The sequence below is a fragment of the Amblyomma americanum genome, chromosome 5 (genome assembly GCF_052857255.1).
Source record: "Amblyomma americanum isolate KBUSLIRL-KWMA chromosome 5, ASM5285725v1, whole genome shotgun sequence".
Lineage (NCBI taxonomy): Eukaryota > Metazoa > Arthropoda > Arachnida > Ixodida > Ixodidae > Amblyomma > Amblyomma americanum.
The window spans coordinates 112611145-112637478 of NC_135501.1; positions in this window are offsets into that span (position 1 = coordinate 112611145).

The following is a 26334-nucleotide window of genomic DNA, read 5'->3' on the forward strand; positions in this document are numbered from 1 at the left end:
AAAGGCACGGAGACTTTGGTATCGTTTTCTTTTTGTTTTGGAAACTATTAGACCTATTTTTATTTGGCACTGAGCTTAAGAAAATTTCACCCGCGATTTTTAAGTAACAATACAATCTTTTCGAGCAGGAGACATCGAATATGATAACCGCATTCAAATCCTAAGCAAGCAGATATTTTAAATCATGAAATCCATGGCCGTCAGACATTAGAGGTCGTCTCGGCGGTCAGTCTTCATTATGGAAAGTCATCGCATCCGTATTTAAAGAGATTCCGTGGTTGGCTTTTGCGAGATAATAATGAACTATAATACTTATGCTTCATGAGGTAGACTCAATATTCTGTTGATTCTTAGGAGGAGTCAAAAGTTAAAGAACATATTTTTTTTATTTAGGTATATATACTGTACAAACAAACAAGCAGCAGGAGGAGTCTTTTGTTTGTCTCTTGTCCTCATGGTCCCTTATCTTGGGAGCACTCATTGACTGAACTTTATTTCGGACCACGGTTCAGGCTCCTTGAGTTGGGGAAATCTTGCACTGTTACCTTCGATGTCAGCTGTCTTTCTTCTGTTGCGTTCCATGCAGCGGGTCTCGATTCTGGAATGCCTTGGTTGCGCGCGACGGTGGCCTCCCAATATGGGCTAAGGGCTTTAGTAATGCTATACATGATTTATGAGTATATTACATATTAGCTGTATTTTATTTATTTATTTATTAGAACACGTCTCAGGGAGTGAGGGTCGAAGCTTAAGGAGTAGCAATAGTGGACGGAGCCTCAGCCTCCATCTACAAATTTAACACGGAATGAATGCAATTCGGCCAATGGCAGTACACTTCAGAAGTCAGGGAAATATATGTTAATTGAAAAAAAAAAGCAATACCAACAACATGTCAGGTGCAGAGATCATGCAGTTCACAGTTACAGCGCACTTACGTGATACTGAACACACAGAAGGAACCGTTCAATCAATGAGCACGCACACATATATTAGTAAGGCATAGAACAAACTACGGCAGTTAAGTAGACCATCAGAATGGTTTGACAATCGAAAAACAAAGGCTACACGATAAAAGCCTTTTTTCTTTGTCTTCTGTTTCCTTCGCGCTAACAATTTATGCGCGCAAGAACAAAAGAGCCAGAGTGCACTTTATTTCATGAAGATATGCAGCCGTCAAAAACTAATGAAAAATAATGTCAGTTCATCAGAATGTGAACAAAATACTGCACGAAACGAAGAAATTTTTAAAATAGTTTTAAAACCGTAAAGTCTTTGTTAAAACCAACGTTTACGACTGTTCAGTTCAACATCTTAACTGTGGTAGTAAGCAGTTCTTGAGGTGCCTGGACTCAGGGGCTATGTTTGGTAGAATGTAGACAAGGCGCAATGGCCAAAAGATGCAGCACTTGTTAATCTTTCTTTAAGCTTTCAACTGGAGTCTTTAGATCACTCGCCTACCTTTAAGCCACCAGTCCTCTGGCTGTTCCTTGCTAACGATTAGCCTGTTAATTTGGTCTTCGGGGAAATTTCTGCGTATGAAAACCGCCAGCGACAATGCCTTCAGCTCCTTTTGTCGATGCATTATATCCAAATAGAAATCGAACCAATAATCCTTGAACCATGCAATTCTATTTACTCCACTCGTTTAGCGATTCACGGCACTAATCGCATCCCATGTGCTGTTTTCGAAGACGCGCTGTTGGCACCAGAGAACTGACAGGTCGACAAAGAGGGCTAAAAATAGCTAGGCGACAGCGTGGACTTTGCAGGTATTCTTAGCAAGGAGACAATGAATGATGTTATTCAGAGGAGCGACTTTCTTCTTTGTGAGTAGGCACTAGCAAATGTTGCCCCAAGTCATAGAAAAATTGCTGGCTTTAGCTCCTTCACTGAAGTGCAATATCGACTGGGTATCGAAATAGGTGGGTGGCCCAGTGGCCCCATCCTGCACGTCGTGAGGGGGATATTTTCCTCTAGAGACCACAATACGTGAGGATATCCGTGCGTGCTAGTTAACTCCACCTAAAAGAATTTAGTGTCCAATGCACCTATATAGGGAGGGGGGCTTTATCTTAAGCCTAGCATGTGAATTTCTGGATGTGAGTTTGTCACGGATCCCCGCAGAACACTCGGGCCGAAAGATTGGGCTAGGCGGAAGATGAACCCACATAGACGCACATTTAATACACCTTACGTGACACAAACAGTAGCTCGCAAAACTAACACAAAACACAATGACTACCAATACACACGACCCGGGAGCACTACTAAAAGCCTCTACTACTAGCCTTCTACTACCAGCGTTCGGCGTTTGTGCGCACGGTTGGTTCGGTGTGGCTGCGGCGTTACGTGGGTTCAGTAGCCGGCGTCGAGGTGGCGTTCGAAGTGCTCGGTTTGGCGTCGTTGGCTGCGTCATACGAGCTCCCGGTTTAAATGCCCGCAGAGGCGATGCTGCTTATAATGGCGTTCTGGGCACCACCCGGATGGGTGGAAACAGCGCCAGAGGCACCCCTGGCCGTAGCAGGTGGTTGCGTTAGCCGTTCACTCCCCGAAATGAGCTCAGGAACGGCGGGAACTCCGCGGTGGTGCGTAGAACTTGAGGTCACCGGAGCAATAGCCGACCTTGCTCTCTTCCGTCCGAGGTGTTCCTGAGGGGGAAAGAATAGAGAAGCGTAGGTACCTGTCCCGGGTTCGAACCCGACCGCGGCGGCTGCGTTTTTATGGAGGAAAAACGCTAAGGCGCCCGTGTGCTGTACGATGTCAGTGCACGTTAAAGATCCCCAGGTGGTCGAAATTATTCCGGAGCCCTCCACTACGGCATCTCCTTCTTCCTTTCTTCTTTCACTCCCTCCTTTATCCCTTCCCTTACGGCGCGGTTCAGGTGTCCAACGATATATGAGACAGATACTGCGCCATTTCCTTTCCCCCCAAAACCAATTATTATTATTAGGTACCTGTCTGGTCAGACGGTGCCTCCGCTTCTCTATTCTTTCTCCCTCGTGTCACACTATAACCTTGGCGTTGGTACACATTATCCTTATTGTCGTCGTCTTCGTTTTCTTTTCTCCACCAATCATCCGCTCCCACCTCACCAAATACTTCATCTCCTCTATTCTTCGTGTAATACACGTCATTGTTATCGCCATCCTCGCCGTCTTCTCCAAACCTCTTAAGTTCATACTTCTTTTTCAAACTACCTATTATATGTCACAAAGGCCCCCTCTATCAAGAGTTTTTTCATTCAAAACTGCTCACATCATCCCCATCTTCAAGTCTTCCAGCCAACCGACTATCCTCTGTGGCGATTCTGGACCCAGCACACAACACACGCCAGATGTCAAGCACACACCAAAAGCACACCACTGACACAGCACACCAAACTGCATATACGGACATTAACACACCACTGCCGTTGTCTGCACGGGGTCCTTAATAAACATAATAATCTCCATAACACACTTCCTTTTATAAGCATACAACATAAAACAAAAAGGTACATCCCAGAGATAGCTAGAGCTGTTTAGTTGGCTCTATCTGCAGAGAGATCTCATTTGCAAGATATGACCTCCGTTTTTTCCGGCACATACGAAAACACACCACCTTTGATTTTGAGTAGAGCTGTGATCGTCTGTCTTCATTCAAGTTGGCGTTTATTAGTACCTCATCCCATCCTACGCTTTTCTTCCCACTGCACATGGCCACATCGGCAACATTATCTACGTCCTCTGCCACTACCGAGCATACTACCTTGGGGGTGCACCGGTACAGGAATTCTTTCTTGGTATTTTTTCAACATATTTGCATGAAAGACCTTCTTGGTGTTATTTGTCAGTAATTAATAATTCGTGTCGTTTTTCTTCTGCGTCACAAGGTAAGAGCCCTTTCATTGCGTCAGTAACTTATTATGATCCGCGGGCAGCAGAATTAGAACCTTGTCGCCCTGATTCAGATTTATGTGAGGGGCTTTCTTGTCATAGTAGCTCTTGTAGCGTTCGCGCTCCATTTCCAGGCCCTAGTGTGCACGCCTGCATGTTTCCTCCGACTTGTCTCGCAAGTCAAGGACGTAAGTGTATGTTGTCTTGAGATCTGACGTAATCTCTTTATTAGCCCACAGCTCCTTGAGTATTGTAAGTGGGCCTCTTAGGGTTCTCCTATACAGCACCTCGAAAGGTGAGAAACGAAGTCTCATTTGCGGTACTTCGCGGTAAGCGTACAAAAGAGCTGGGAGGTATCTATCCCAGTCAGTAGGTCTCTCCTGGCACATTTTCTTGATCATATTTTTGAGAGTGCCGTTGAACCGCTCTACAAGCCCGTTACACATGGGATGGTAAGGGGTCGTCAGTAACTGCCTTACTGACAAAAGGCGGTTAACCTCCTTCATTAGTTCCGATGTGAACTTCGAGCCCCGTTCACTCAAAAATTCCCTCGGGAACCCGTAACGCGAGAACATTTCCACAAGACCCTCCGCCACTTGGATACTGTCAATAGTCTTCAAGGGAGTAGCGTCAGGATAACGAGTGGCCGCGCCAACCAGGGTAAGCACATATCTATTGTCTCTGGCGGATACTGGAAAGATAGGCTCCACAATGTCAATAGCCACTCTTAAAAGGTGGGTCGATGGCTGGCATCTTGCCCAGAGGTACGGGACCAACTCTTCCCTTCGGAACTGTGCGCTGGCATACGTCATACGAGCGAACAAAGCGTTTCATGTCACTCTGGTTACCTGTCAAGAAGAACTCCTCGGTGATTCTAGACACCGTCTTTTGAACACCCTGCTGTCCGGCCATAATGACGTCATGTCCTAAGAGTAACACTGTCTCTCATCTTTCGGTAACAGCAGCTGTTGGACCCGCCTTCCCGAGCAAAATATGCATTCTCTATGCAGAAGACCGCTTACCCATTGATATTCTAATGACGTACGACTCCTCTTTCTTTTCACTTTTTCCCCCACTCTTTCGAAGCAGGCTTTCAAGCTCGGGTCTTCTCTTTGCCTAATTGAAATTTCGCCCGGTGTTACGCTCAGGCACATTGTCACGGGAGTAGAGAGCAGACGCTGCGTTGCTCGGGCTGTAATTTGAGCTGTTGCCTCCACTGCCGACGAGGAACTGACTGCACCCGTCTGACCTGTCGCGGGCCTTTCCTCCTTTGGATGTTCTTCAACGTCGAACAACTTCCACTCGGGATCGAAGTCTTCGACACTTCTTGCACCCGTAATGTTCCTCAAGATGAGATCATAGATTGGCTGTTCCACGCATATTGCCACTACCTGCCCAGTGTAATATGGCGTGGACACTAGAATCCTGGCTTCAGGAAGGTACCTTACTGTGCTGTCTACAAGAGTGACGGCCGACGCTTCCCCTGTAAGATCCTCGTCCTTCACCAGTCTTCTCCGAACCAAAACTGTGTTGGCTTCGCTGTCTCTAAGCACCAATATAGGACAGTCCCCTATTTGCCCAACCAAAACGGGCATTGCTGCTTTCAACTTGGGTGTTCCACTCACCGCCGCATTTTCTAGCGGCATATGCTCTCTTTTTTGCTGTGGAACTTCAGGTGGTGTGACAAGTTCTGCCCGAGAGTCGACAACGCATGCAGCTCGGTCTTGCGTTCTATATCGGCACTCATTTAGAGCATGCACCCTCTTCTTACAACCTTGACACACAACCTGTGTCTTTTGGGCAGCGCTACTAGTCCGACAGTCGACTGCACGGTGTCCTACCTTGCCACAGAGGAAACACCTTACTGGCGCCTTAGATGCACCGCCATAGGCTATTGGTTTTGTCGCCTTCGTCTCTACAACTTTTTGAGTTTCCTATTTTTTTCTTACTCATATTTCTCAGCCGTTGAGCCTCGAATTGGTCCGCGGTGTCGGCAAACTCTTCCAATGAACACAACTTTCTTTTTTTTTCAGGAATAGCGCTAGCTTTGGACTGCAACATGCTAAAAAAACTGGCGGTGGTTTAGCTCTGGTTAAAACTGGAGTGACGCGATAGCTACAGCTGGCCGAGTGCAGTTTGCTCAGTTGAATTGCAAAGTCAGTCTTTCCCCGCTCCGTTCCGCTGGGCGTTCCTTGTTCATCTCCGTACCACTCAGCACGGCGCATGCGCACAGCTGTTGCAGTTCGGTTTGGCCGGCGCGCGGCGCCCCCGGCAGCAGCAGCTGCTGCGCACCACGTGACTAACCACGTGACACCTTAGCGGTGCAGCCACGTTGAAGGCTCGAAATTCTACCTTAATGCAGCTATCGCTACAAAATTGTTTTGTGACCAGCTTGTCACGCACCTCTTCAAAACTGTTTTCGGTGCCTGACATATCAAGCCACCTGTCGGAATAGTTGGTCAGCCTGCAAGAAAATTGCTTAGCGATTTCAGAATCCTCCGGTTTCGCGGTGCGAAATCTCTCGCGAAAAACCTCCCCCGTAAGCCTGACTCTTTGGAGGAGTGCCTTCTTGACTTTCTCCTATTCCATGGAATCAGCAGCAGGCATCTTCTCAAACACATTCAGCGCCTCCCCTATTAAACACATGCTAAGTGCCGTGGCCCATTCACTGCGCAGCCAGTTTTTCTCCAAAGCTATCCGCTCGAATCATTGCAGGTGGGCGACCAGATCATCTCTCACGTCATCGAAAGGGGTCATCAGCTTTCTTGGACAAACTCTGGCCTGTCTAGTAGATTCGGTACCCGCTAAGGAACGCTGATTATTGTCCGTGGTCTCCTCAAATCCTCCTGCAACATGAGCCTGTTTCCACAAAATAAACTCGTTCTCCCGTTCTATCCTTCTTTTGTCCTGTTCTGCTGCCTCGCGAGCTCTTCTACCCTCCCGCTCATCTGCCTCGGAGCTCTTCTATTCTCTCGCTCTTCTGCCACGCGAGCTCTTTTCTCCTCCCCCTCTTCTGCTTGGCGATCTCTTTTATCATCCCGCTCTTCTGCTTTGCGAGCGTCTGTGCATGCTTGCGCCCTTCTCTCTCTGCTTCTTTGCATCCTTTTCACGGAGACACATCGCCTCTTCCTTGCGCTTAACCTTAGCTTGAGCGCCAGTTCTAACGTTTTTGCCATATCCGTCCTTTCTGCCGTCGAGAGATCGAAGAAAATGAATCCTGGAACAGGCTCGCCGCTTAACTTTGTCAGGGATCTCCGAAGAACACTCGGGCAAAAACAATAGACTAGGCGACAGATGCACCCACACAGACGCAAATTTAATACACCCTACGTGACACAAACACTAGCACCCAGAACTAACAAAACTCACACAAAGCACGAAGATTACCAATACACGTGACCCGGGAACACTACCATCAGCGTCTACTACTAGCGTTCTATTGCTAGCGTTCGGCGTTCGTGCTCACGGTTCAGTGCTGACGCAGCGTTGCATGGGTCCAGTAGCCGGCGTCGAGATGGCGTTCGAAGGTGTCAGGCTGGCGTCACTGGCGGCGTCGTTGGCTGCATCGTACGAGCTCCCGGTCTAAGTGCCCGTGGAGGTGCTGCTGGTGATGCTGGCGTTGTGGGCACCACCCGGATGGGTGGAAACAGCGCTGGAGCACCCCTGGCCGTAGCAGGTGGTTGCGTCAGCCGTCGACTCCCCGGAACGGGCTCAGGCACGGCAGGAAGTCCACGATGCGATGGCGTAGAACTCGAGACCGCAGCAGTAGCCGGCGTTGCTCTCTTCCAGCCGAGGTGTTCCTGCCCTGCCGGAACCTGCGCTTCTCTGTTCTTCCCCCCCCCCCCGTGCCACGCTATAACCTTCGCGTTGGTACACATCATCCTTGTCGTCGTCCTCTTCGTCTCTTCTCCACAAATCATCTCTTCCCACCTCACCAAATGCTTCTTCTCTATTCATGAGTTAATACACGTCATTCTTATCGCCATCCTCGTCGTCTTCTTCAAACCTCTTTCGTTCATACCGCTATTTCAAACTCCCTATTATATGTGACAGATTTTCTGGCTCGGAATTCTTGCTGTGTTCAGTTACAATTTAGGCTTAGAATCCATGCATATGAAGCCCTTTCTTTCTGTTTTTAATTGGTGATATGAATATTGAGCTTGCATTCTTTCATGATGTATTCCCCCCTGCGTGGCCCTAGCAAGCCTGGCACTATAGAATAAAAATTAAAATAAATAAATAAACGTAAAGTATTCGCTAGGAGAAAAATGGTTGCGATCTTGCGATGTTTGAGCGTCTGTGTCAAGTAAAATAAATAAATAAACATCAAATTATTATAAGCGATAGGAATTCGAACCCGCGGTCGCGCGAACAGATCACCTTCGGTGGTCACTGCGCGAATGCACTAGGCTATTGCGCAGTCGAAGAAGCCCGGTGTTCAACTGGAAAACACTCGCTGTGCACTGCACCTCATTTTCATCAACTAATACTGATATCAGAAGCCAAGGTTGTAAAAGCGTAAGGGAGAGCGTGGCAGGGGGGGGGGAGGGGACAGAGAAGCGGAGGTTCCGGTGGGGCAGGAACACCTCGGATGGATAGGAGCAACGCGCTTTGAGCTATGTGGCTGTATAGTGACAGAGAGTTGTGCGCTGCATGCGTTGGCATGGACAACGTTGTGGCAGAAACACAGCACTAGAGCAATTCACGTTGGCGTTAGCAAAACGCGTCACTGGACCATAGGCTGCCGGCGTACGTTGGTTAAATTTCCGTTGATGATAAAAATGTTGAAGCGTGCATAACTGGCTCTCTGGGTGAGCGGACACCTGTATCGCGCTTTCAAGTACGTGGCGGTAGTGTCCATTTGCAGAAAACCGTGCTTTCGAACAATATTTCGTGCTTAGCAATGTTAAATAGCCAGACATTTGTTTACAAGGTTATAAAATTTAGGTTGTACGTCAGGCTTGTGATTCAGATCATAGTTTAAGCTTACTTCCCTCAACTTTACTCCGCATCATCATACAGGATATTTTCTTCTTTAGCTCGCATTCTTAGTTGTGAATGTTTTATAGTTCATCTAAATTACGACCTATATGCGCGGTGCGCTTATATCTGTCGTATTATCATTCACTGAATGAATGTCTGCGATTTTCATTTTATTCAGCTCTTTTGATCTGTGTGCTTTGGAAACTTCCTCAAAATGGAAGCTATTGTTTTGCTTTGGACATATATACAAGCGTGCTGAGAGGCCCCTGGTCCTTGTAATGCGTAAATTTTACGACGCCCATGTAGGATAACTAAGCCTTGCATCTTTTTCTGCTCTTGTGCCCTCAGTGGGAAGATGCCTCTTAACCCTTTCCCTGCACTTGGTATGAAACTGAGGCATCAATAAGAGAAATTAAAGATCACCGCTTTTATTACCCAAGTTAGAGATTTTCGTTTTACAGTCGCTGCTTTTTGTTTCCAGCAAATTGAAGAACAATCGGGCAGTTATAAAAAGTCCACAAAACGGGGCACCGACCTTTCCTCGCCATGTCAGAAGAAACTGAGATGTGTGTGCTATCATCTATTCTCCTACTTTGTCCGCCGGAATTTGGCTTCGCACCTTGGTCGGAGAATTGTGATCATTTGTTAACGCTAATTTGTTCTCCCAAAGTGCCCGTAGGGTTCTAAAAAAAATTCCATTATTGCACTCCTGCATGCTTTTATCATTTCTCTGATGGTCTTAGACAGTGCTTTATGTTCACGGGCGAAATATTTCGATAGATGACATATTTATTTTACGCCTTTACTTTTTGCATACCCTCACTAGTTTGCAATGTAGGAAAGTTGAGAATAACTATTCATGCGCCCTAGTCATTAGCTATTTCAACTTAGAGTATTGGATATCATTTTTTCAATATCGCTCGAGAAGATTAGATACCATTTTTCCAGCTTTTTTAAAGTCTGGTTTGAGGTGAGCTATTACTTGCTTCGCTTCGCTGCGTGTAGAGGGCGCACCTATTTTTTGATGCCCTTTACTCAGCTGTAGAGGACTTGGTTCATCTATATCGCAGTCACCTTGCAGGGTTTGTGCAACATAATGTTCCGCTATTCTTGGTCCCTGGTGGATTTGGCTCTTTGTGAAGGTACGTACCTCCCGCATCCGTTCTTGCTTTGTATCTCCAAGCATGCGGACTAACATTCCATACAATATGTCCTTTCCAGCGTTGGTTGTTGCACAGCAACATTTGTTGACCACGAGCAAGCAGAGGAAGTAGCGGTGTTTCCTTGCGCTTTTTTCTCTTGCCCTTCCTCGCCCCCGTTTTTTTTTCGTTTCAAACTTTTTTCCGCCTCCTCCAGACCTCCTTTGCCCGTTCTGGATGAGTGTTGAGGTATTCTTTCCACACACGCAACGGTCGACCGACACGACCAGCTTCACCACCGCAACGTTTTAGCAACTGCACTCTTTCATATATCTGTTTGTTTTCGTCACTGTCATTCATAGTCAGTGGGCGCCCTTTTCGTGACTATGTTTTTGTTTCCGTGACGCCTCCCCACCGCTTTACGACCAGAGGGGCAGGAACCCGTTTTGTTCGAAGCGCACGGCGAAGCGTGGACCCGAAAACCATCCGGCATTTCTGGTAAGAAAGCCTGTGCACGCGTGTGTGCGTCCCTGTTTGTTTATTCTGCGCCTTTTTGTTTTTTCTAGTTCTAAGTTCCCAGTTTTCAAAGGAGGCAAGACCAACCAGGACAGCGGCAGTGTATATAGACAAAATGGTCGAGCGAGAAGCAGCGTACGAAATGACACAGCCCACAGAATACGCTGAAGTACACATGAACTGGGACAGAAAATTAGAAACCTTGTTTTTGTGGCTTAGTATGCGTGTGCGAAATCTAAAAACGGGATAAAAAAGCGCGCAAGCATAGAAACAGACGGCGCTATGCCTCGGCTACACCCGTCCTTCTTCCCGACAGTCAAAATGGCGCACCAGTGAAACGCCTTTCGCAAAAATTTGGACGATGACGTCATCTTCAAGGCTCGGAATGCCAGTGTAGAGGGTGAGGAGAATGGCTTCCCGAGAAGGTTAGCGAACGGGCTGTGATTTCAATTTTTACTCATTTTCGAGGCGCGCTTGGCTCTAGTATTGCGCCGAGGTTTTCTTCGATGCCTCATCTATGCACAGCACTTTTTGTTTGAAATGTCCAGACATGGTCAGCGGCCCTTTAAAGAATCGTGTATGCAAAGGGAAGGCACGTGCAACCCTAAGTGTCAGGCTGCAATTAAAAGTAATCAACAAGGCAGCTTAAAAAATTTCTTCCACACGAATCAGGTTCACAAACTTCTTAGTATAGGTTTTCTAATGGCGCTGCTCACTTTTTTTAGAAGCCCTGTGCCTTTACATCATTTCACAATTCCTTTCGCAGTGACCGCGCTTGGTCCGAGAAAAAAAAAACAAGAAACGAATTTCTATTACCAAGCGCTTTCTCGTCTTTCTTGTTCGAGCCGTGCTTCGGATGAGAATTCCTATTACAATGCAACAACTTGCTGGGAAACAACCAATTTTGTAATCCGATTTTGGTGCACCATGGAAATGTTAACTCGTCGTGGTTATCAATCTTTCCTTAACGCTGCCACTTTATGAGGATGTGTTATATTCAGGTTGGTTGCATTAAAATGTACCCTTCTCCGTTAAACTTTTCCGCTAAATAAAAACGAAATTACAAGGCATTTTCTCCTGGGCTAATAAGAGTTGCATTCAGAGCTTGGGTCTTAGGAAATGTTGACGCTAGTCGCAGTGTTTGTAGTTCTGTGTAGGGGTCGAGGGCGGGAGAGAGGGATGTAGGGTAGGCGTGGCCTAACATATGTCACTGTGCGTCAGTCATGGTAGCGTAGGGTAGTATATAAAGCCGGCCTCATGTGTGACAAGAATATTGAGGTAAACGGGAGAAAGGGAATGCAGGGAAATTAAAGGAGAGAAAAGGAGATGAGCGATTGGGAGATGCCGAAAGCACGTACGACGGTACCGATGTCGACATGATACCACCGCACGTGCGCACACAACTGTCGCTGTAGGAAAAGAATGTTGTATAAATAGACCCAGCCTGAGTTTGCCAAGACAATGGCAGTTAGGTCGCAAAGCGCTTCATGCGATAGTCGAGAAGCCCCCATGTTCAACCAGCGCGGCGGTGTGATTAAGGCGCTTGTGAAGGCGTTTAAAGGATTTGTTGTAACCTCCACAGATTTTTGTTTTAAAAACTCGAGAGATACGTCGGTGAGGTCTGTTGAGCTGGATTGCAAAGTGAGCCGGACATTATGCACCCCATATGGATCAATAATTTGAGGAATAATTAGACTAACGAATGAAATTTTTGTTTAATTTTAAGGGGTAAGATTATATGACGATATTGATGGCCATCAACAACGAAGGTAAGCCAGTTTTTCAAATTTTCTTAATCGGCAACATAAGGTGCCAAGGAGTCTTCCTCCTGACACCTTTTTCGCATAGCTTCGTCACAGGCTTCCCGGCGTCGCAGTATTTTAGGATATTGCTGTTACTATTGCCACTGTCACCGAAGGAGCTGCATTTTGGCTCGCCAAATGGGTCGGGAAGTCGCCACGTCTTTTCTAGTAGAAAGGAGAGGAGAAAGCGCACACGTCCGCATAATACGAAAGTCGAAGGAGAAATGGGTTGGCGAGCTACGGTGATGACGTATGTAGCATGCTTTCTGTCGATGGCGTGATTGGCGAGCCAACCCAGCTATTCCTTAATGGCTCAAATTTAGTTTGGAGGATAAGCCCGATGCTTCACAGTTCAGACACAAAGAAATACGAATGCGATATTAGACATATAAAATTTTAAAAAGAAAACTGCATAATAGCAGAGGCAGCGAATGTTTGTTGCTCGTTCGCTCACTTGAAGGATGCAAAATATATCTGTGAACATGGATCGGCACGTGTAATCCACCTAAGCCACAGAAATGATTTATAAATAAATGTTTACTTTCATATTCCTATTGTTCTGTCTTCAACAGCTAAACGGTGGCTATTATGTCAAAGACGGGTTAAAACAACGGTGACGTCACATGAGACACACGAAAATAGCGACGTAATAGGTTTTATATTTATTATGTGACAACACAAAAGCCTTACCGCAGCAAAAAGCTGGCGGTGACAGTTCGGCGCTGTCCAGAAAAATCCTGATTGGCTGGCGGGCTGTGAAGTAATCAGTAACGTCACCAGAGCAGAAAAATCTAAACAGCCCTTACATAAATGGTCTGTAGACAGTCTATAGGCTTCTTATAGCCTCTATTGCCTTGCTATAAATATTTCTTTTCGTCTATTCATAGTCTATACACTGTCTATAGATAAAAGTCTACTCAAAGTGTATGGCCATGAATCTATAGATTGTCTATGGACTATCAGTAGGATTTTTATTGCCTATAAACAGTTCTCTAGGGTTTGTCTATAGACTGTTTATGGACTTTATAGACAGAAGTTTATGGACAGTTATAGACTGTCTAAGGAAATTTTTGCACCAGCAGTGACGTCACCAGGCCAGGTTGGTCTGTATGAACCTCCCAGCTGCCAACAGCGACAGGTGGTAGAGTTTTTTTGGGAACTCTGGAAAAGCAACCTGGGTTTAGAAAGCCCCACCTGCAATATCCGCCAAAGGCACCAACAACTTCTAACGCTATAGTATTGTCGACACATAATAAAATTAGGGGTCCATTTTTGTTTTTGTTTGTTACATTCTGGGGCAGGCTATCGTTAGTTGGAGTAAATTAAAACAAAAAAACAGTGATTTCTTTGTAGTTTTATTGCGCTAGCACTCAAGCGATCACTCTTGGAAATGCTTTTTGTCGGTAAGGTCCTCCGGCTAACAGGTGTTTGCCACCCGCCGTGGTGGGCAAGTTGTGATGACGTCACAAGGTCACGTGACTTAGGTGGCGACGGGCTACCTGCTTTTCCGCTTACAACGCCGACGACACAGGGTTTTCTGCAGAGCGCGAGGCGTGAGCTATATGAATGCATATAACGACTGCAATAAAGATTGTGTACCGTATCTACAGCGCCTCGTCCATGCCATGCAAACCCACACAACGCACAGAATACACTTGATACCAATTTAATCACATAGCAATGAAATGAATAACAAATTGTAAGCACGACAAACAATGCAGAACAGACACCACACAGTGCTAGCACACCAAATTCGCGCCTTTATTTTTATAGGCCTCACATGACATCAACTTGTAAGTAACATTATGGGCACATTGAAAGGGTGAGGGTTCGGGATAGTGCGCGATTCACACGAGGTTCCATAGCGCAAAACAGCGAAAGGAAAGAGAAAAGCATTGTTTTCTTATCCTTTCGTTGTTTTGCTGTATGGACACTCTTATGGGCACGTTCTTCGGCTGAAAGAGAAACAGAAATATTGTAAGGAAAAAACTGTGTTATTCATTTAGCGGCCGCACGCGAATTCTACCGGGTGTTTCATGCTTGCCAATATGTTACCAACAGTTTGCTGGTTTGCTCCGTCACAGGGCGCTGATCAACGGAAGGTCGACTTTGGTGAGATTTTGTAAAAAAAAATTGCAAGACGAATTATTTACGATGGTAAGGGTGTGGGCTAGTTGCTAATCCATGATTAAAAATATAGAGCGCAGCTTAAAACAGAAAAGCACAAAGACGAGAGCCGAAGCAAGATGAGAGAAGAAAGCGCTCATGTGTCTACTCTCGTCTTTGTGATTGTCTGGTTTAAGCTGCGCTATGTATTTTAATGATGAATGATTTACACTGCTATCATTCGCTTAGCGCATTTTGTTGCCTAAGAATATTTAGGCACGAGGCAAAAACTAGCAAAAGATAAGAAGGAAGCACGTACAGGAAGGCGCGTAGGGAAATAAATAAAATCGACCGAACACACAGCGCGAAAGAATATGGACAAGTGCCCGTCCATTTTTGTCAAATTTGAAACAGCGCGAACTTTCTGTGTGGTGAGCGATATCGTTGATCACAAAACCTGCGCCAGTCACCCGACGGACTTACACAGTGAATATAGTTCCTTTCGTCCCGTTCTTAGGTCGTTTTAAGTATTCTTTATTTATTTATTCAACATACCTTACAGGCCCTATGGGGGCATTGTGTAAGAGGGGTTACAGAGTAAGCAGCCTTCTAATGTGGTATACAAAAGATACACCTCAATACAGGGCTCATCAACATTACTACCAAGATAAAAACATGAAACAGGAACAACTGTAGTAATGAAAGGCCACAAAGGTACACTTAAGGAAATAACATGAGTAAAACTTAACGTAAGACATTAATACTAGAAAGTAAAATACACAAAGAATGAACATATCAGGGAGTACAATTCTTAAAGTGATATTCAGGGAAAAAGACGCAAAAAAGCAATAATATATGCAGGTCATACAACTGAACACACGACGCAGCATAAAATAGCAATTCACAGGAGCGAGATAGCAATGCATCAGAAATATCACAAGAAGTTCGAAGCAGATTGCCAAGTGTAAGAAACAAGATAAAGTTATTTGTAAGTGCTATTATGAACAATGCTCGTGTAGGAGATGACGAAATTTTTCTAGATCTGACTCGGAAGCAATGTGATCAGGCAGATTATTCCACAAGCGAATGGCGGTAGGGAGTGCGGAAAAGTTAAAAGCATGTGTTGTACCGTACATGCGCGCAAAACTTAACTGGTTATTTAAACGACGAGACGTGTTCGAGGCGGTCTGGATATGTAGTGTGGATTGTGTGGCATTATAAACATATTTGTGAAACAAGGATAACAGAGCGATATTAAGGCGAAGAACTAAAGGCTGTATGGAATGATCGAGTTTCATTTGCGTTACGCTTGAGTGATGGCTATAATTACGTGAAATGAAACGGGCAGCTCGGTTCTGGACTGATTCAAGCATGTCGATTAAGTATGTATGATGTGGGGACCAAATGGAAGATGCATACTCGAGCTGAGGACGAACAAATGTCTGATAGGCCAATTTGCGGATGTGGGAAGGTGAATTACTCAGATTACGACGTAGGTAGCCTAATGTCCTTGAAGCTTTTGCGCGCACGGCTGTAATATAGTCTGTCCAGGACAGGTTATCGGTTAGGTGAACACCCAAATATTTATACGATACTGTATGTAACAATTCGTTATTATTGACGTTGTATAAAAAATGTGAGTTGTCATGCTTACGACTAAAAGAAATTACCTGACATTTTGACGCATTTAAAGCCATTAACCAGGTGTTACACCAACTATGAATTAGGCTAAGGTCATTTTGAAGGGACAGGTGGTCCTCAGTACTGTTAATTGATCTGTAAATAATGCAGTCGTCAGCGAAAATACGTAAGCGAGAAGAAACATTAAGCGGCAAATCATTTATGTAAATTAGGAAGAGTAAAGGGCCTAAAACACTGCCCTGGGGCACACCAGAAGTAACGCAAGTAGGAGACGAAGCAATATTATTAACTACTGTGAACTGTTGACGATTCGAAAGAAAATTACGAAGCCATGTTAGAGTGAAGCAGTCAATTCAAAGTGCAGTTAATTTAGCAATAAGGCGACAATGAGCTACACGATCAAATGCTTTGGAAAAGTCAAGGAAAATGCAATCGGTCTGCTGGTTATTGTTCATGTTTAGGTGCAGATCAGTTGTGAATTCGGGTAACTGTGTCTCACATGATAATCCTTTCCTGAAATCATGTTGATGGCGAAAAAAGAAATTATTGGATTCTAGGTGATTATAAATATGAGTAGCAATTATATGTTCGAGCATCTTGCAGCAAATGCAGGTCAATGAAATTGGACGGTAATTTTCCGGGGAGTGTTTATCCCCAGTTTTAAATATGGGTATGATTTTGGCCATTTTCCAGTCATTGGGCAGCTGTCCCGATGACAAAGACTGCTTGAATATATGGTACAGAATGTTACTGGATATAGAAATGGTATTTTTTAATATCTTGGAACTAATATTGTCAATGCCAGATGAAGTAGAAAACTTCAAATTATTAATAAGACATGCAATTCCCTCCACCAAGATTTCAATACTTTCCATGAATTGCCAGTCAAAATCAGCAACATCAGGTACATTGGTATGATCCTCGCGGCTGAAAATCGATGAAAAAAACGTAATAAACGCATAGGGGCACACATTGTCAGGGAGGGGAGTATTTGTATCGCTATGCAAGGCTATCTGGTTAGAGTCACGGTCAGGTGATATAACTCGCCAAAACTTTTTTGGATTCGTATTTAAGAGAGAAGGTAAATCTGTGGAGAAATATTTATTTTTAGCTGCAGCTAAGGCAGAACAGTACGTTTTTAAGCAAAGGCTGTACCTTTCCCACGAAGGAGCACACTCTTAAATTATGGAATAACTTAGGTGGTTCTGTCCGTTCATTTCCGACTAATCAACTTAAGAAAGACCTGCCTCACCATGTTACTAGACGTACTACGCCCGCCACTATGGACGAGGGCGGTGCTGGCGGGCATTCTGAAAGTTCGCTTACAGTACACAAAAATACCCTCGAAAGCAGAATATTGTACGCCCGTCGCCGTAGCTCAGTTGGTAGAGCACCGGTCGCGAAATTTGGAGGTCGTGGATTCGGATCCTACCGGCGGCCGGTGGTTGCTTTCTCTTTTGCTTTTATTAATCTCCCAAACTACCAAAAAAGGACATTGCCTGTGCTTTTTGGTTTCAGTGACTGTTGGCGTCCGTCATTTATGTCATAACGACCACCTCTTTCCGTACCCTTGTCTGCTGCATGTTACTCTTGAGATTGTTGTAATAGAATTCTCCGTAACCCACTCCTCCTCTGTGTTCTAATGAAAGAGAGAGCGGTATTTGTAAATAAATATAAAAATACTACGCTTTTTTTCAGGCACCTTCGCGCATAGAGTTTGATTTCTAAAATAAACAGGCACAGCTTGAGTTTGAGGGACAGCAGTAAATATCAGAAGAGAAAATATTTTCTTGCAGCCCTTTCCTCTCATGTCAGGACAGTGGAGTTAGGCTTGCGAACACGCAGGAGTGAACACAGTGCTACAACACGTGCGCACTTTTAATTCAGTTCACGCGCTGTTCAATTCAAACATTCTCCATTTACACTTCTTCGGAGCACTTCGTGGGCCATAAGACAGGGGCTTTTTTTGGTCTTGGCTTCCTAAGCTCTCAATCGTGCGAATTTTTTTTTTGGCGCCTATACTTGAAAATGCGTCATGCTTCGATCTACGATTTAGGTGTCGGCTGATCTTTCATTTTTTTTTAGCTACTCGTCAGTCTGTATAGAGTCGGTGTTCTTGAAAGAGAGGGCAAGTAATCTGATTAAGTTTCAGTTCGTTCGCACCACACGGCTGGACGCGCGACGGGGGGGACGGGGGTGGGGACGGACTTCAGCACTCTTAAAAACTTAATGCAGGACCCAGGAACATTATCGTATTCTGTTCTGCTCAAATGTATCAGAGTTTAAAGCATTGGCCTCTTGGACAGCTTAAGAGAGACAGCTAGATAGCTTTAGCTGTAAACAGAAGCACAAAGGTCCGCCTGAAGAACTGGGGAAGGGGGAGAGGAAGAAAGAAGGCACGAAGAGAGAAAAACGGAGAAGCTTCAGAACCTCCGGTGTGCTGCCACTACGGCGTTAAGAATACTAAGGAAACTAGCCGAGTGACGTAAAGTGTCCGGCAACGTGAAAATGCCTGGAAGGGGCTGAGGAGAGGAGTAGGCGGAAAATAGCTTTAGCATGCTGTTACAGTATATACAGAGTGTTTCCCCAGACACCCACGATTTTTAAAGATAAGTTTTAGGTTTGAAGAGCGCTTTTTCAACGTAGCTTTGTCAGCCGTCTAAAGCATCAGAATAGAACTATGAGGGTTAACTAGCAGACCGGTTAACTAGTACTGAATAGTTAACTTTTTAAGTATTACCGTCATTCTCTTTACCGAGAGGTTAGTAGCCGATCTAAGTAATATGGATAACGGTTTTCGGATTTTCGAACAGGTAGTTCTCGCCACCGCTGCAGTGCAAACAATTTTCAGGGCCATACACCGGCGAAAGTGGAACCGGGCGGCCGAAAAGTGGTCGTAGGCGCTGCAAGCGGCTTTTATGGTCGCGTGGTTTCAGTTTCAGCAATGTGCCACCCTAATATTCCTGGTACATACAGAACTGCACAAGATTTACCGTGACAAGCTCGGCGGGAACATCACTACTAAGTGATAAGGGAGGGTTTGCTTTCGTTGCCCAGCTTTCGTCAGTTTAGCGCAGAGAATGGATCGCAGTGAAAGGTTCGAAGAGCAACATATTGTGTACAAAAGAGGGGCGACTCACAGAAATAAAATTTTGCATATAAGTACTCAGGCAGACCGTCGCACTTCAGAGAGAGATAATACGAACAGAAAGATTTTACAGGAAGCAGGAATTTAACATGAAGGAGAGGCAATAGACAACACAAATGATCCACTAGGCACGGCGACAACCACACGGCCCGAGGAAAGTTAGATGGGTCCTTTGCGAGGTGATTGCTTATAGAGTGGTGCGCGTTCCTGCCGAACGGTGGAGGATTCAACGCGTTGTTCGGCCGGGGTGTTGACTTGAAGTCGTGCGGTAGCGTTTTCTTGAAAGTATCGATCTGTACAGCGGAGCAAAGGCTCTTCAGATACTGGCGCGCCGCGTCTCTACGATGTTTGGCGCAGTTGAGTTGCCGGATTGTTCCGCAGGGACCCATCGTGAGTGCACCCCGAAGCCGACAGCGGAGTTCTCGTTGTTTTCTGCATGTCAGCTTCTTGTAGGCGTTTCTCGAAGAGCCACCATTCCAGCGCTGTCGAAATGGGTGTGTTTTGAAACTAAGGCGGCAGATGGCGGCAACGACGGTTGACCGGCACAGAATGGGCCAGGCCTGCAAGGTCGCGTTTGGGCCGCAACACGCAGCCGATGCGCTGTACCCTGGGGTTTCGCGTGCCGTGTGGGGCGGGGGTGGGGGGTTGCGGAAGGGGGGGGGGGGCGTGTATGTAAATTTATTGGTCTCGACGGCACACCACATGACGAACCGGACGTGCCAGAGAGGAGCAGCGAAGGGTGGGAGCGCAACTAGGGCAGTGCGTGCGGTTCGAACTGTGTCTTTGCCTCTCTTGTCTTTTCGCTGACGTTTTTGTGTGTTAGTGTCTCTAGAATCTAAATTCGCAACGCCTTCGCGGAATTCACGCGGTTTTCTCCACTCAACAACCCCGAGAGCACCGGCGCGCTATTGGCTCCCTCAGTTTGAACAAAATTCTGATTGGCTCAGACAAGTGCATTTCCTATTGGTTACAAAAAGGGTCCTCAGAATGCTGGGGAAAGGGATTCAAGGGTGGCTTTTCAGAGCGAAGGAGAGATCGGAGAGCAGACCGCTGGTGTGTGCCCGCGCAATAAAGTACATTGTGTCCCGAAGTAGTTGTCCAGTCTGGACCGCAACGTGTAGCCGGATCACCGAACCATCAGGCGACATCAAGATCAACACCATCGATCTTCGGTCACCAACATCGATCGCAAACTTCGAGATTAACTAGCCCCATGCTTGTGCATAAACAAACACATCCTTCACCATGTACACGTTCTTGCATGCTGCGGTCGCTGCGCGGGTCCTCACTAGTAACGAGAGAAGGTCAGTTCGAAAACCAATGGCAAATTCCTTCATAGTATTCGAATGCTCGTGTGCGCAAGTTTCCCGTCGCTTTTTGTGCGCCGATATTGTGAGGGCTCAAACGTGTTTTAGTCACTCTTGAAAGCGATGAACGCGACCTTGTATGCCACTACCACGAAATACATCAGATGCACTGGACGTGAATTTTTTTGATGAATGTTCTTGAAGGTTCTCGATAAGCTTCTGACTTTTGTAGCAAAAACTACATTGGCCACGAACTCGCAGTTTTTGGGTGCTCGCAGTGCGACAGTGGTCGCACCGCACCACGTGACCAACTACGTGATTGGTCACGTCACCAACCTCGTGACGAACCACGTGACAACAACTAGCCAGACAACCAGGCTAACCTGGACTTGCAATCAAGATTAACCAAGGCTAACCAAGCTATGCCTAAGCTTTCGCTATGTATATCCTGGCATAGCCGAGCTAAGACACTGTTAACTTTTTGGCATAAAATTGAATGAGAGGCATGAAGGTTTTGCTGTGTTACTTGTGTGCATGGAGTCATAAAAGATACTCCTTCAAAATTATTATGCGTTTATTTTACATTTCAACTGATCACTTTTTTTTGTGGGAGCTCACAAAACTGTCTATACCACGCACGTCCACTTCAGCTTCTCGGTCTATGGGCAGGCTTTTGGCAGATTAACTAGAATAAATATTGTGGGGAACATTTGGCATCCCTTCAAAACTGGAAGTCATTCGCCACAATATGTGCCTTTTCTATGCTGACAAAGATCAGATCCACTCCCTGACCCTTGAACTGGTTCATCCTTGGCTTCAGTCTCCCCGGTAACGCGGACTATCCGGACTATCAGCGTCGTCCCCGTTTCATCCCCAATCGTTGAGGCAAGCGTTATACACACTTGTTCACAGAAACAGCGGAAGGAGCTCTAAAAGTTTCCAGAGCGGTCACCCGGATCCACGGGCGTCTAGTTCCTCTCGAGGCCCTGTGAAGGCACGTAGGCCGACGAAAGTCCTCGTTTTGTATTGTAGCACGGTAAACGGTTTATGTCTGTCAGGCTCCTTACAAGAGATTTTACCCTTCAAATTTTTTTCGAAACTCTCAATAAGAACAGCGAAGCTAAAGCTAGCCTCATCCGCCTTTCAATGAAAAATTGAAAATTGGTTTTGAGAAACGGATACGACGCAGTAACTGTCTCACATCTCGGTTGACACCTGAACCGCGCCGCAAGGGAAGGGGTAAAGGAAAGATCGACAGCAGAAAGGAAGAAAGCTGTGCTGTAGCGGAGGTCTCCGGAAAAATTTAGACCACCTGTAGATCCTTAACGTGCACTGACATCGCACAGCACATGGGCGCCTTTTGCCTTTCGCCTCCATCGAAACGCGACCGCCAGGGTCGGGTTCGAAGCCAGGTACACCGGCTCAGTAGCCGAGTGGCTTAACCCCGGAGCCACCGCGGCGGGTCCCTTTAATGGTCATAATACATTTCCAGCGGTGTTCTTCTGAAATAGTTTTTCTTCCATATTTGACATTTGGTATTTCGTGCCAATCGAGTTCTTTCCGTGACCGTTCTTTCAGTGGCTATGGCAGTTGGCGGCGGTGCCAAAGGCACGGTACTGAAGCAGGAAGCTGTGATAGGTGTGGTTGCTGAACGCAGACGGCAACCGAAGCACCCGTCGCTTTTGAACGTGGCCAGCAACCAAGCTTGCCTAGATGACATGCTTTATCGCAGTGCACCATGACCACCTTCCTGAACATTGCCACCAAACGCCATCTGTTGATTGCAAGTAGCGAAGACCTCGCAGCTCGCAGCGCCTTCCTACGTGCTGCAGAAACTGGTATAAAATGCTCCCAGCGTTCACACCATCTTATTTTGACAGCAGGAGGTAATCAGATAGGCGTACAAAACTTGAAGCTTCGTGGATAATTTTTTTTTGTTTCGAGGTCATCAAGCACATGGGGGCAGCCGCGTCAGATGGATGCACTTGACCAGATTTCCTTGGCTTAATTCTGAGGAGTACAAGCACCGAAATTAACTGGCGGCAAAATGTACGCTCATGAGGCTGAAATCTTAGTTTGCACACACACTATCTACAGAACGCTCAAACACTGCATTCACCAATGAACATGAGCGACTTCGACTTAAAGAGCACTGACGGAGAAAAGCCAAAAGACCTGGTAAAGCAACTGATGTTAGTAGCTTTGAGAGGTTTTTATTATCATTTTTTCCACATGAATTATATTCCTAGACTTTCCAAAGGATGCCGTCTTCAGTTCCAGAGAAACCTTTATAAACAAAGAATCGTTTTCGAGTTACAGAGTTGATAGTGAAATTCTGTGTGTTGTGTTATGACTCTACTCTTGACGATGTGCCTTATGGGCCGAGCAAGAGTGGGCAAAAGCTTTGTGCCACGCGAAGAGCGGGCCTGCGGGAGCTTCCGGAGAGGAGTGCCTGATAACAATGACTGACAGGGCTATAATGACGTTACACGCATCCGTAAGGAGCCGTCTTCAACAGCGGCCAGCCCACTGTTGTTTTGAGTTGGGCGCCGTGGTGACACAGGTGCACCATGTGCTTTCGGGAAGAGCAATACGCATGCACCAGCGTAGCTTGCACTACAGAAGTGAAAAACAGATTTTCTATGCCTACTCCTCGTTCCCACGGTGTGACACTAAGCAACAAGCGACGCCGCATATTGAAAAATTGCTGCGCCAGTGCTTGCAGCACTAATTCTGCTGGGCTGTGTTTGATTGGCTGCCTTTTTCGATGGCGATGTGTGTGTGTGTTTAACTGGCTAGCGCTATCATGGAACGGTTGAAACTAAAGTGGTTTAAGGACAGTGTTTGGTGAGAAAGGCCGCTTAGGCGCTCCGGGAAAACTGTTCATAACTCGCTCTTCGAATATGAACTACTTGAAAGAGGTGTTGTCGGGCTGGTTAGCTAGTGTCTTGTAAATCCATGAAGAATTGCGCTGAAAACACCACAAAAAGAAAGACAAATATACAGGTCGAGGGCAGCGAACTTCTGCTCTTGAAATTATTCATCGTTTAAAGAACCTTTCTTAGCAGTGCAGCTAAACCTTGTTGTTTTCGTTTTCTAAGTTTAAAAGTTCCAGTGTTGTCTCAACGAGTAGATTTCGACAAGCTAGAAAACAAACCCGCGTTCGAGCAAGCCTGAGCCCCACGACAGTAACTAATATCCTGCTCGCCGTAGTTTCTATGGAACTGTTGTGAACACTATTCTGTCTTTAGCGCAACGTGGTTGGGGGCAAGACGATTTTATTTGTGAAAATATTTAAATTTAGAGAAAACTGTTTTACAATTCGTCCCAGATACCACAACTGTGTAAATGTTGCAAGCTATAACACCTTTCTCAGTGTTTTGGAGCGCGGGAGAGCCCCCCCCCCCTTTTTGTCCCACGTTCATCCGTGCCTTCGCACGTTCCTAGAATAGAAATATTGTTAATAATCCGAACGGGTTTTAATCATGACAAATTTCCTTGAGTACTTTACCGTATTGTCTACTTTCCGCTTAAGCTGCGCAGAAGATTCTATGATCCAGCTCCTTATAAAAACAAGGTTACCAGGAAACATACAGCAGAGAAGAGGGCTACACTGTCATTTGGAGCCCAGATCACTCATCGCTTGTACCAAGCTACTCTAATTCAAGACCAATTTTATTGCCAGCCAAAGCTGCAAACAATGACGACAACTACCCCCTTTGCGATTGAAAAGTTTTAATGCTATGGACGCGAGAATTGAGAAAGAGAGCTCAGCGTAGGGCAATGTTTAGAAGTCGACAACAGCTTTGTAATTCTTGATAATAATAATTTATATATTTGTTTCTTTATGTATATATTTGCATCATAAAAGGTGTTAAACTTTGATAATACAAGAGGGTGGCGGCATTGTGTGGCATCCAGAGGGCGAGTTATTTTTGGGCAGGATATTTTGAATTATTTTGGTTCGGTTTCAGAGAGGAGTTTTGTATTTATGCTTTAGTTCATTCCTGCCTATTTTTCATTACTTTAGAAATTTGATTAAGCTTTTGTTGAACCTTCTAGAGGTCGCCGACGCTTACACTTCTAGAGTATGTCCACACATAAACCCAATCCGTTGGTAATGTTTTTACCTGCAGAACAGAAGCTCTCTCCTATAGGCGTGTGACCGTTCGGTTCAGAAATTACTTTTCCTAAAATAGAAAGCCAAGTATTTTTGTTGAAGGCTCTTTTTAGACAGGGGGAAATTGAAACATCATTTTTCTGTCCTTGTTTGAAAACACTGGCAATGATGCGGGTTTCTTGAGTGCAGGTTCTGTCCGAAAAGTCCTGATGTAACACTAAAGTAAATATACAAATCGACGTGGAAGCAGGGTGCTGCAAGGTTGGATGAGGAACGGGGCTCAAACGACAGTCTCCGAAAAATAAGCAAAACAAAGCTTTTGGATGTCGGACGTTTAGTAGCAGATATTGCGCTATTCGTGGGCCCAGAGTTAAGAACGTGTTCACGAACGAACAATGTTTCTTCAGCGATGGATGGAACCGCATTCGGAGTACATAAGAAGAAAATGCATATCGGACAGCGTGCGAGCAGAAAAATCTGGACTGTTAGCCTTTTTGCGGGAAATTATAAAACGAACACAGTCTTCTAGAAGTGTCTAGAAGATAAATCTCACATTGAAACCTTGAAATATATACCAGGTGTACCAGCTAAAGGTAACCAAGCTTTTAAAAAACACGGAATGTCCTAGCGGCGTGAGACCAACTGAGGGTTTTTTAGAGTTGCGGGAACTAGTCTGCAGTATTTTTTCGTTCTTATAAGTTAACTTAGGCTTAAATAGCTAATTTTATAATTATTACCCTGGGGAGCAAAGTGTCAATAGAAAAATTATAGATCACTTTGAAAAACAGTTGACTGCAACGTTTGCACCAAGATACCATCAACGTAAATTGTTTTTTTTTTGTCGGCCTTGAACGCTAGCTCGCACAATAAAGAAAAGCGTCTACGTGACAATGGTGCCATTTAAACATCCCAATACGCGTCTTAGGGAACAAAATTCATTTTTACTGATGTGCTCGCCCCGATGAGCCTTTGCGTGCACATTAGGAAAGAGATGTGACCCAGCAGCTGGTCACGTGATAGTTTTCTTTTAAGGACAATAAGTAAATGTACGTATATCATACCTTGATGTAAACGGCGTTGCTAGCGGTTTTTTGTGACGATCTACAACTGTTACATATACACTTTGTTCCTCAATTCACTAATTGCAAAGTTAGATAATTAGACAACAAAATAGTTGATGATGATGATGATGATTATGAATTTTTATGGCGCAAGGGCATTTGTGGCGAAAGAGCGCCATGGCACAAGGTACTTTCGATTTCTCAAGGTGGGGTCAAAGACCCATTTTCCAAGCATTTCACCCTAAATAAGCCGAGCACCAGACCAGGGGAAAGCTTGTACCCATTGTATCGCTGGTGGGTACCCGGCGGCACTGGGGATCGAACCCCGCACCTTCCGCATGCGAGGCGGATGCTGAACCACTCGGCCCACGCTGCGGTTTAACTGAATAGTTAACTTTGTAGAACAAAAATACTGCAGACTAGGTCACGCGACTCTAAACGACCATGAGTTGGTCTCACGCGGACAGGAAAGTTAGTGTTTTTTAATAGCTTGGTTTCTTTTAGCTGGGACACCTGGTTTAGCATGCGTCAGCTCATCTGGAAATCATTAGTTGTGGTATCATGATCCTTTTACTTAGTGTTTCGCGTGAGGCCTTGCGCTATTTCAGTATAATAAATTCACAATAATTTGTTACC